Genomic DNA, 9,366 nt, shown 5'->3' on the forward strand with positions numbered 1-9,366 from the left:
TATAAATTGAGATTCACTTCTTGCTCCTTCAGCTACTGAATCAGAAAAAGTTGTATAAAATTAGATCCATCTTCTGATTACTCAGGACAGAATTTTCAGTCTCTCATGAGGCAGGTCAAACAATGCCCAGAAAGTTTCCCCTCCTTTACTTAGGCCATTAGAGAATTAAATTGATTGCATCATTTTCAGCATCATTTCACAACAGTCAATAGTCCATCTTCCAAATTGCATCAGTGCCTTGTGCCATAATACCCATATGGAAAACAGAGCAGCTGCCCCTTCCTGATACACATGGCATTTAAAATTCTCCTGCAGAAAATTATTCAAACAAGACAGTAAAATGGCAGCTATTTACCAGCTCTTTTCTCCTGCAAATAGATTGTTCTGCAAGAATAAAATGATTTGCTGTTGTTCTTTTTTTTCTTGCCCCGCGTGCCTAAATTGTGTAAAGAAATCTAGACCAAAAGAAGTGTGCTGTCATGGTCAGAGGCAAAATAAAGCAAAATCAAGAAAAAAAAAGAAAAGCTTGGAGGCTGGGAGGAGTCAGTTGTGACAAGGTGCTGCCCTGTTGAGCTGTGTGTCCACACCTGGAGCTTCATTTGGTGGTGGGACAGGGAAGGATGCACAGCCAGGCTGGTGTGTGCCCTGGGATGGAGCAGCAAAGGCAGAGCAGCTGGAAAATGGCTCCAATGGCTTCTGGAGAGCTTTTCCCTCCCAAGTTAGGGTGTTCTCTGAGGAACTGCTCCACCAAGGGCAGGTGTGTGCTGAGGGAAGAAGCTGCTGTGTTTCATCACAGCTCTGCCCTGCAGGGGCTCTGCAGGTTGGTGTAAACTGCTCACAGTAACTAACCCACTTCTGCTCAGGTTCTACACCTGATTTATGGATTCAGGGACTCCTGAGCAGCAATTTTCCTTTCCAAGTAGGTCTAGAGGATTTTTCCAAGGCAGTGCAAAAGGAAACCTGTTCAGGTCTGCTGACTGAGGATGAGATGATCCTGTGGTAAGGTGAAAGTGCCAGCAGTGTGCTTATCTGCTGAGATGTGATTAACAGGAATTTTAACAGAAATAGGAAGCAAATGCAAAAATTTGCAGCTTGTGGTTCTGCTTTCAGTATTTCTTCCATGTTAATCTCCAAAAGTCTTGAGAAATATGTGGCAGAATTTGCTGGTATCTGTTCTGTTTGGTTCCTTTGCTTTTCTCTTTTTCCCCCAAGAGAAATGACAGCATTTGTTTCTTTTTTTTTCTGTAGCAAAACAGGGGATTATAGTGGCATAAAAGAGTTGGGCAACCATAGTTGACATCTTACTTTCATTTGCTGTTGTGTTATTACAGGAACACCTGGCACAACGTTACAGAAATTTATCCAACACCATGGCTTGGTGGTAGGTGGGAAAATGAGAAACAATTCTTTCTTTTTCATCCCAGAGGTATTGAAGCACCTGGAGAGCTTTTGTTTCTTCAGGTCTAAGTTACTCTGACCTCCAGCCCTGGGCTATGGTTTGGTCAGGTTGCTGCCTGGAGGAAAAACTCTCCTGGTGCATTCACTGTTACCTCCTGTGTGGAAGTTAGGAACAGAGTTCAGGTTCTACATTAAAGCTGATGAATTCTCCCACCCTAAAAAAAGTATCACTCCTGCCTGTGATTGCAAAGTCCTCACTCCACAGAAACCCCTGGGAATGCTGATTAAAATCTTCCTGCTGGACCAGCTGGCTGCAGTCACCACATTATTTTGATCCAGACCATTGTATCAGGCTGGTAGCAGAAAATCCTTTTGGGGGCTGAGGTTTGAATAAGGAAAGATTGAATTCTTTATTTAGAAAAGTCTGATGGCATTAACCTGCTAGTTTAGAAAGCACCCACCCCACTGTGAATATTAACATGCTCTTTATGAGGAGCAGGAACTCTCAGGGACAGTTTTATAAGTGAAAAATGCTGCTTCTGCCAGCACTATCACGTGTTAAATTGTAGGATTACATTACATTACATTGTCAAAAGTTATTCTGAACAATAATGGATATACAGATTTACTACACAATTCAGTAACACAAGTTTATGCTGAAGGTGTTGACCTGAACACCAGTTTGAATTTCTGTGTGGCTTTCTCAGCTGCCCTTTAACTTTTGCAATGATGGAACAGCTCCCTGGGTCCAAACACTGTTTGCACCTTTGTCCCTCACCCTAAAAGTCACCAGGGCTGCTCAGAACTCAGAGTAGAAACAGGGATGAAAAATGTACTTGCTTTCCCAAATCTGGAAAACTCTCTGTCCCCCTGTTGCCATGGTAATATCTCCATCCACATTCCTTCATCACTGCTCCCTATTACCTCTCTCTACCACTGTCTCAAAGCAATCATTGTCTTTTCCTATCCTGTGCTGAAGCAAGGAGAAAAAATATGTAGAAAGGAGCAGCCTTAAGCAGGTTCATTCTGGATACAAAACCATGGTGATTAGCCCTGAGGACAGGACAGTCAGAAAATGAAGAATAAGTTGCTGATTTGGAAGTGCAGCTCTGATTCTCATCAAGTAATACATTGCATAACTTATACATTGATGGTCTACACATAATTCTGGGGATTAGCTGCTTCTAGTCATGTCCCTGAAATTTGGGGTTGTTTAGGAAAGTGCTTTCCTGGGATTTCTCTGCCTGGGTTATGATTGACCATCTGGCCAAACTAAAGGGTTTGTGTCAGAAAGCAGCTCAGCTGTAGAAATAATTGTGGAGGGGGTTAACATGAAATGCCACATCACAGAGGCTCTATTCCTCAAAGTGGTGCCCTATAATTTCACTGAAATGGGCTGGACCCGTATGGTTGAAGCTTCAATTTGAATCTGGTGATCTGCCTGGCAAACTTTCCTTGTAGGTACTATTTATGCCACCCAAATTAGTGTGTGCAAGCTAGTCCCTTGAGTGAAATTAATTTTACAGGGGTATGATCTTCATATAGGCCTGTACCTCTGCTTTTGGTGTAGCTGGCTGGAAGTGAAATGTTTTTGGCATGCTCATGGCCCATGCAAATCAAGTGTGGGCTATGTCTTATTTTGATGCAAAGATTATCCCACATGATTACAAAGTTCTGTACAGTTGCCTACCTTTAATTAGAAACACTGAACATTATCTACTGCAAAGTGGATAATTACAGTACTTCTAACTAAAACCCACTTGTTGGTGTCTTCTGGAATGAGAATGAGGGCTGTTCTGCCATTGCTGAGAGAACATTTTACCTCTCATGGCTTGAGTCAAGGATAGTTCTGCCATGGGGTGTCATAATCTCTCAGCTCTACTGGGTGTTTATCCTGACAACATGACAATGCTGTATTTAATTGTACTTGGGATATAACCCAGCACAGCCTGGTGGAACATCACCACAGTGCACACTGCACGATTTTAATGGAAACTTCACAATCAGAAAAATTTCAGGGAACTGGTTTTATATCCTATTGGCAGTTTTCACTTCAGGTTCGGCTGAAATGTTCTCTGCTGTCTGTCACTTTACTGGGGTTCAATAAAACTGCACTAAAACTGTTTTCCCAAAGTGGAGGCTTTCTAAATCAAGCCAAAAGAATTCCATAGTGGAATATTCTCAGCAGTGGTCGAGGGATGTTTGCATTGATACTCAGCCTGGTGTGTCTGAGGTACAGCAGGGCTGTACTTGGGATGCTGAAGTCGCCAGCAGCTGAGCTTCTCCCCTCTTTTAAAACCATTTATTTCTTTTCTCCTTCGGTTCTTCACACTTCTATGTGTCTCCTCTCATGACCCTGACTAGTCCTGTCCTACCTGCCAAATCCAAGTTTCCCTCCCGTGGGGTCCCGGGTTTAGTCAGTGCCTGGGTCTCTCACCAGACCCGTGGCATCCCTTCATCCCACAGACATTCCTCTCCTTTCTCACTCTCTGCTTCCCTTACCCCGAGGGCACACGGAGCGGGCTCTGTCCCTCGGGCTGTCCCGGCGCTGTTTCCTCCCCCAGGCGCTCCCGGGTCAGGCCGGGTCCCGGTCCCGGTCCCGGTCCCGGTCCCGACCCGGGCTGGTGCCGGACCCCCGGCAGGTGGCGATGGAGCCGCGGGGATCCCGCAGGAACCGGGAGGGAATCCCGCTGGAACCGGGACCCGGCTCACAGGGAATCCCTCTGGAACCGGGACCCGGCTGCGAGAGAATCCCGCTGGAACCGGGACCTGGCTCACAGGGAATCCCGCTGGAACCGGGACCCGGCTCACGGGGAATCCCTCTGGAACCGGGACCCGGCTCACGGGGAATCCCGCTGGAACCGGGACCCGGCTCCCGGGGAATCCCTCCGGAACCGGGACCCGGCTGCGAGAGAATCCCGCTGGAACCGGGACCCGGCTCATAGGGAATCCCGCTGGAACCGGGACCCGGCTCATGGAGAATCCCTCTGGAACCGGGACCCGGCTCATAGGGAATCCCGCTGGAACCGGGACCCGGCTCATGGAGAATCCCTCTGGAACCGGGACCCGGCTCATAGGGAATCCCGCTGGAACCGGGACCCGGCTCACGGGGAATCCCGCTGGAACCGGGACCCGGCTCACGGGGAATCCTTCTGGAACCGGGACCCGGCTCACGGGGAATCCCTCTGGAACCGGGACCCGGCTCATGGAGAATCCCTCCGGAACCGGGACCCGGCTCACGGGGAATCCCTCTGGAACCGGGACCCGGCTCACGGGGAATCCCGCTGGAACCGGGACCCGGCTCACAGAGAATCCCGCTGGAACCGGGACCCGGCTCACGGGGAATCCCTCTGGAACCGGGACCCGGCTCACAGAGAATCCCGCTGGAACCGGGACCCGGCTGCGAGAGAATCCCGCTGGAACCGGGACCCGGCTCACGGGGAATCCCTCTGGAATCGAGACCCACCAGTGTCAAACTAAGTGAAGGGAAATGATTGTTAACAAGTCTTTTTGGTCCCTTCCATCTGTTGCTGGTGTAACAGAACTGTTTTTCTGGCTGCCATTGGTGATGTGCCCTGGCACGTTGAGGATGGAGGGAATGCTTTCCCAGGATGCTGGTTTAGCTCTGTTAGCACGTGGTGTGGGTGCTAAGAAATAACAGCATCTTCTCAAAAATTACAAGGCCAGAGGAGGAAAATTCAGGCAGAATTCCCAGCTTACTTCAATCTGTAAAATACAAGCTTTGAGAAGCTCAGGCTTCAGCCAGGATGTTCACATATGTCCTTAGCCTCTGCTGACTAATTATGACTCTACCTATGTTGTACTTGGCAAGAAGGCAGCATTTGTTCAAGGGGGCTCTTGCCAGCTGTGCCTGGGAAAGTGCTTTTCAATTGGATCCCAATTAAATGCTTTATTAATATTTATTATTCACTGGTTGCAGTTATTGGTAACATGCATTGGCCCAGGAGAGCTCGAATGAATTACAGCATGGTGTTTCTTCCTGAGGAGAGGGGGAAATGGTTCTTTGGCTGTTTGTGCTCACTGTGGGCTGGTGCAGGTCCAGTGTGTGAATAGTGAGGGTCCCTGTGCAGAAAATTCCCCATGCAGGCTCTGGTGGAAAGGCAGCCACTGCATGTTTGTTCAGCAGCAAGAGGAGCAGTACTGGCACAGCTTTAGCTCTGTCAATGTTTCACAGAAAGCAAATATTTCCAAGGTGATTCTCAGAAGCTGCAAACTGAGGGCACATTGGGCAATGTGTAACCCTGCTGATGCAGAACTGCACCAAAACCAGTGACAGAGCTTGGCCCTTCAGTTGTGCCATCCCCAGATGTGGTGAATGGAGTCTGAAATGAGATGCTGCTGGAAATCCTCTGAGCTGGACTCAGGCTTCAGTGGATGGCTGCAGCAGCCTGGCCACAAGCCCAGGGCACAAACAGGTCCAAAGCTTTTCCCACAGCAAAAGTTCAGATGAACACAGATTCCTCACCCCTGACTATACCAAGCATGGTTTTCAAATATCTGAGCTGAGTAATTTCCACCAGTCCAACTCCACTTAAAACAAGAGCACATTTTTACAAATGTCTGAGTTGTTCCTTTTTTGTTAATACAACTTCATTAAATCATTGTGACCTTAGAGCAAAATCTCCTTTCTTTTCTGTCAGGAGTGTCAAACTTCCTAGTGAGTCTGACAATGAAATTCTCTGGATGAAATACCTGAAATAATGGCTTTAGACCCTTCTCTCATTATGGCATCAGTCTTCAAACATAGAGCACACATCTGTTTCTACCAACAGGAGTTTCTGACCTCCAAGCCAGACCTTTTGATTTATACCAATTATGCCACAGCCACACATCAAGGGGATTTTTTTTGAACAGTCAGTGCATTTGGTTTGGTTTTGTATTAATCCTTTTTAATGTATTGTTGTTATGCTAATGCCAGCTGAAAGTAATTCCAGGGAAATTAAGCTAGGGTTAGTCTGTTGTAAGGAGGGAAAGAATTATTATGGTTCTCATTAAGATTGATTTATTTTTTTCCTATTCATTTGAGCATCTATGAATGATTGTCAATTCTGAACGTTTTTCTTCTCCAGGACTTAAGAATAGAAGTTAATGAGATGAATTTCTATCTGCTAGGTGCTCAAAGCTTTTATTTTAAGGCAGAATAGACTATCATTGAATAAAAAACACAAGTCAGCATTTCTTGGGGGTGGTTTAAGTTTATCCCTTTTCTGTGTTAAACTTTGTGATGCATTTTATAAATAAGATTCCTAGCTGAGAGTGTTGCTTCTGCTGCTCCATATTGATAACCAAATCATGTTGGCAGTGTAGATTAAAGAAGTTCCATTGCTGATATGCATTAATATTTCTTTACTTAGTCCTGTCTGTCCTAATTGATAGGGCTTATTTATGTGCATGAGGAGATCATTCATGTTAGTGAGGCATTCAAAATATTGGTATTCATTTACAGCAACAAGTTTGGCTAATAAATATTGATTTTAAATTTTTTTATGGTTTTAAGTAATATGTAGAATGTCTGAGCAGGGTTTTAATGAGGTAGACTTTAAAAAGAAACAGATTCACTTCATGTTTAGACTAAAATAAAAAAAGTAGTGTTTGACTTAGCAAAGCTTGAGGGAGCAATTGCATTTCACACACTTAAGGCTCAATTCTCCTTGTGACACTTTAAAATTTTTGTTGCAGGAATATATTCTGTATCTGACTTGGGTCAGAGGGAGAATCAGCCACTTGTTTGGCACCATGGGCTCCTCCTGCCCTGGTTGAGACTTGGAGGATCTCAGACAGTAACAAGGCAGGATTTTGAGCAAGGAGAAGTGATTCAGGCAGGCTTTCATCACATCTTTTATGGATTTGCAGCTGTAGTTTTGCAGCTCTTGTCGTGTGTCAGGGCCTGGCATGTGAGTCTGAGCTCAGCCCCTTGTCTTGACACCACATCTGAGAGTGGCTGGAACAGAAATGAGAACATCATTTGCTGAGATGTCACATGTTTTCATTAAAATGTAATCTTGCACCTCATAATGGGATAGATAGCAGCTTCAGCACTGAGCCTTGTATACACTGGGTAGACACCATGAAATTTTTTTTTTTTTTTCATTATCTTGAATGGTAAACCCATCTGCCAGATACAGCCTGGTTGCTGAACCTTGCTTGCTCTATTTTTCTGGAAGGAAACTAATTAAAAGATAATAGCTTCTGTGTTTAATTTGTTCAAAATATACTGGTGGCATTGCTTGCCACTCAGATTTCATCATGTTGCAAGCAGCAAAGGGAAAGCACACTGACACTTCCCTCTCTTTGGGATTCTGCCTCATTCTCTTTCTAATCTGATCTCCCTGGATATCCAATGAAGGTTTCTGTGTGTCAATGAATGCCCAATGTAAAATGAAAGTCAAATTTTTTTAACTGGAATTTTTTTTTTTTTCTATCTGGAATTAAAATATATCTCAATTTCTACATTTTTTTACTGCTTGATAATTAAAAAAAACATGAACTTTGCCTTGTTGCCCCTTTGTGCACAGCCCCTAGCTGCAATGACTCCTTCTGATCTCTCCAGGTTTGTTTTTGGCAGTGTTAGACCTTTCTGGGAGCAGCTAGACTCCTTTGGAAAAGAGGGTTGTTTTGGAGAGCAATCAGTTTCTCTCTTGTTGCAGATCTTGTTCAGATTGTGTCATTTTATATCTTGGTCTGTTTGCCATGGGACACAAACCTTTCTAAAGAAGAGCAGTTTTATTAATAATAAAGCCATTGTTTAAATAAAATTGACAGTACTTTAAGAGCACATGAGAACTGATCCCAGTAAAACTAGGAGTTAAATTGAAGTCACACATAACAAACCATGGATACTGAATTCTTTACTTTTTTTTTATTATTATTCAGCTCTGTGTTCTCTTGAGATGAGTCATTCTTCCAGTGAGCTCCTTCCAGGAAGGATTCCCCACAATCTTCAGAATGTTTCTTTTTCCCTGTACTATTAAAGTTCTTTTTCTGTTATTACAGTTTCCTTTTGGCTGAAATCTTCTTTGATTCCTCCTGAGGGATCCTTTTAAAAAAGGAAGTGCAGAAAGAAAATTGCTTATTACAAGTGTTCACAAAGACAATTACTCTAGTAATTCTTTAACAAAATAAATATTTAAGATTATTATTAAGTCTGGAATGCAGACTTTCATCTTTTCAACCAAGGAACTTGAGCTCTTATTAATGAGGTCAGAAATAGTGCAGCTGTTGGTGAAATGCACTTTGTTTTCAAACCTTTTCACTGGTTTATGCAAAGCTTAGATGAAGCTTTATGTGAAAATTTAAAATGAACTTGTGTGCTGATGGGCACAAGACTGTCTTTCTTCAGTAATCTCAAAATAAACTACCTTATTTATCTTGTTTATGTGTTGTGAATGCCCTGAGGTGAGGATGAATAATTACTTCAAGAGGGGAGTTCATATCAAGCACTGTACTGAAAATGGTCTAAAACTGCAATCTTCTGGGAAAATTTGGTGGGTGTCAGGTAAGAGTGGAAAAAGTGTACAGATGAGAAAAGTGCCAATTACTTACCCCTTTTGCTACACAGAGCATGGGTTTGAGTGGTGTTTTCTAAGCTGACTTTTTTTTACTCATTCTTTTATGTGAAATAAAGCATGAAGAAGAGACAACAGAATATTCAGAGCTCAAATACTGCATGTAAAGGACTGTGTGTAGAACTGAACAGATCTGCTTGAAACACAGCACTAAGGAACATGCAGGAGGCAGAGATCAGGTGTGGGCTTTGGGTTTTGGAAAGCAGAATTGTGACTGGGCAAAGGTGGGTGCCTGGTCCTGCTCTGCTCTTCTGTGTCCCAGTTCTGGTCCAGTCATCTAACTACATTTAACTACATTAAAAATTTGGAGAAAAGCCAAAGCTTTGGTGGAAATCAGTCTGAAAACTCAGAGCTGTTTCTCCACCCACAGACACTTTTCCTT

At 44.0% G+C, this 9,366-nt stretch overlaps 1 protein-coding gene across 1 annotated transcript in view; it reads left to right on the top strand.

Annotated features, from left to right (window-relative positions):
- The window catches only part of LOC306809109 (acyl-coenzyme A synthetase ACSM4, mitochondrial-like), an 80,447-nt gene that overhangs the window by 21,739 nt on the left and 49,342 nt on the right, over positions 1-9,366 (top strand). The window lies entirely within an intron of this gene.

Source organism: Erithacus rubecula, assembly GCF_903797595.1.
Source record: "Erithacus rubecula genome assembly, chromosome: 17".
Taxonomy (NCBI): Eukaryota; Metazoa; Chordata; class Aves; order Passeriformes; family Muscicapidae; genus Erithacus; species Erithacus rubecula.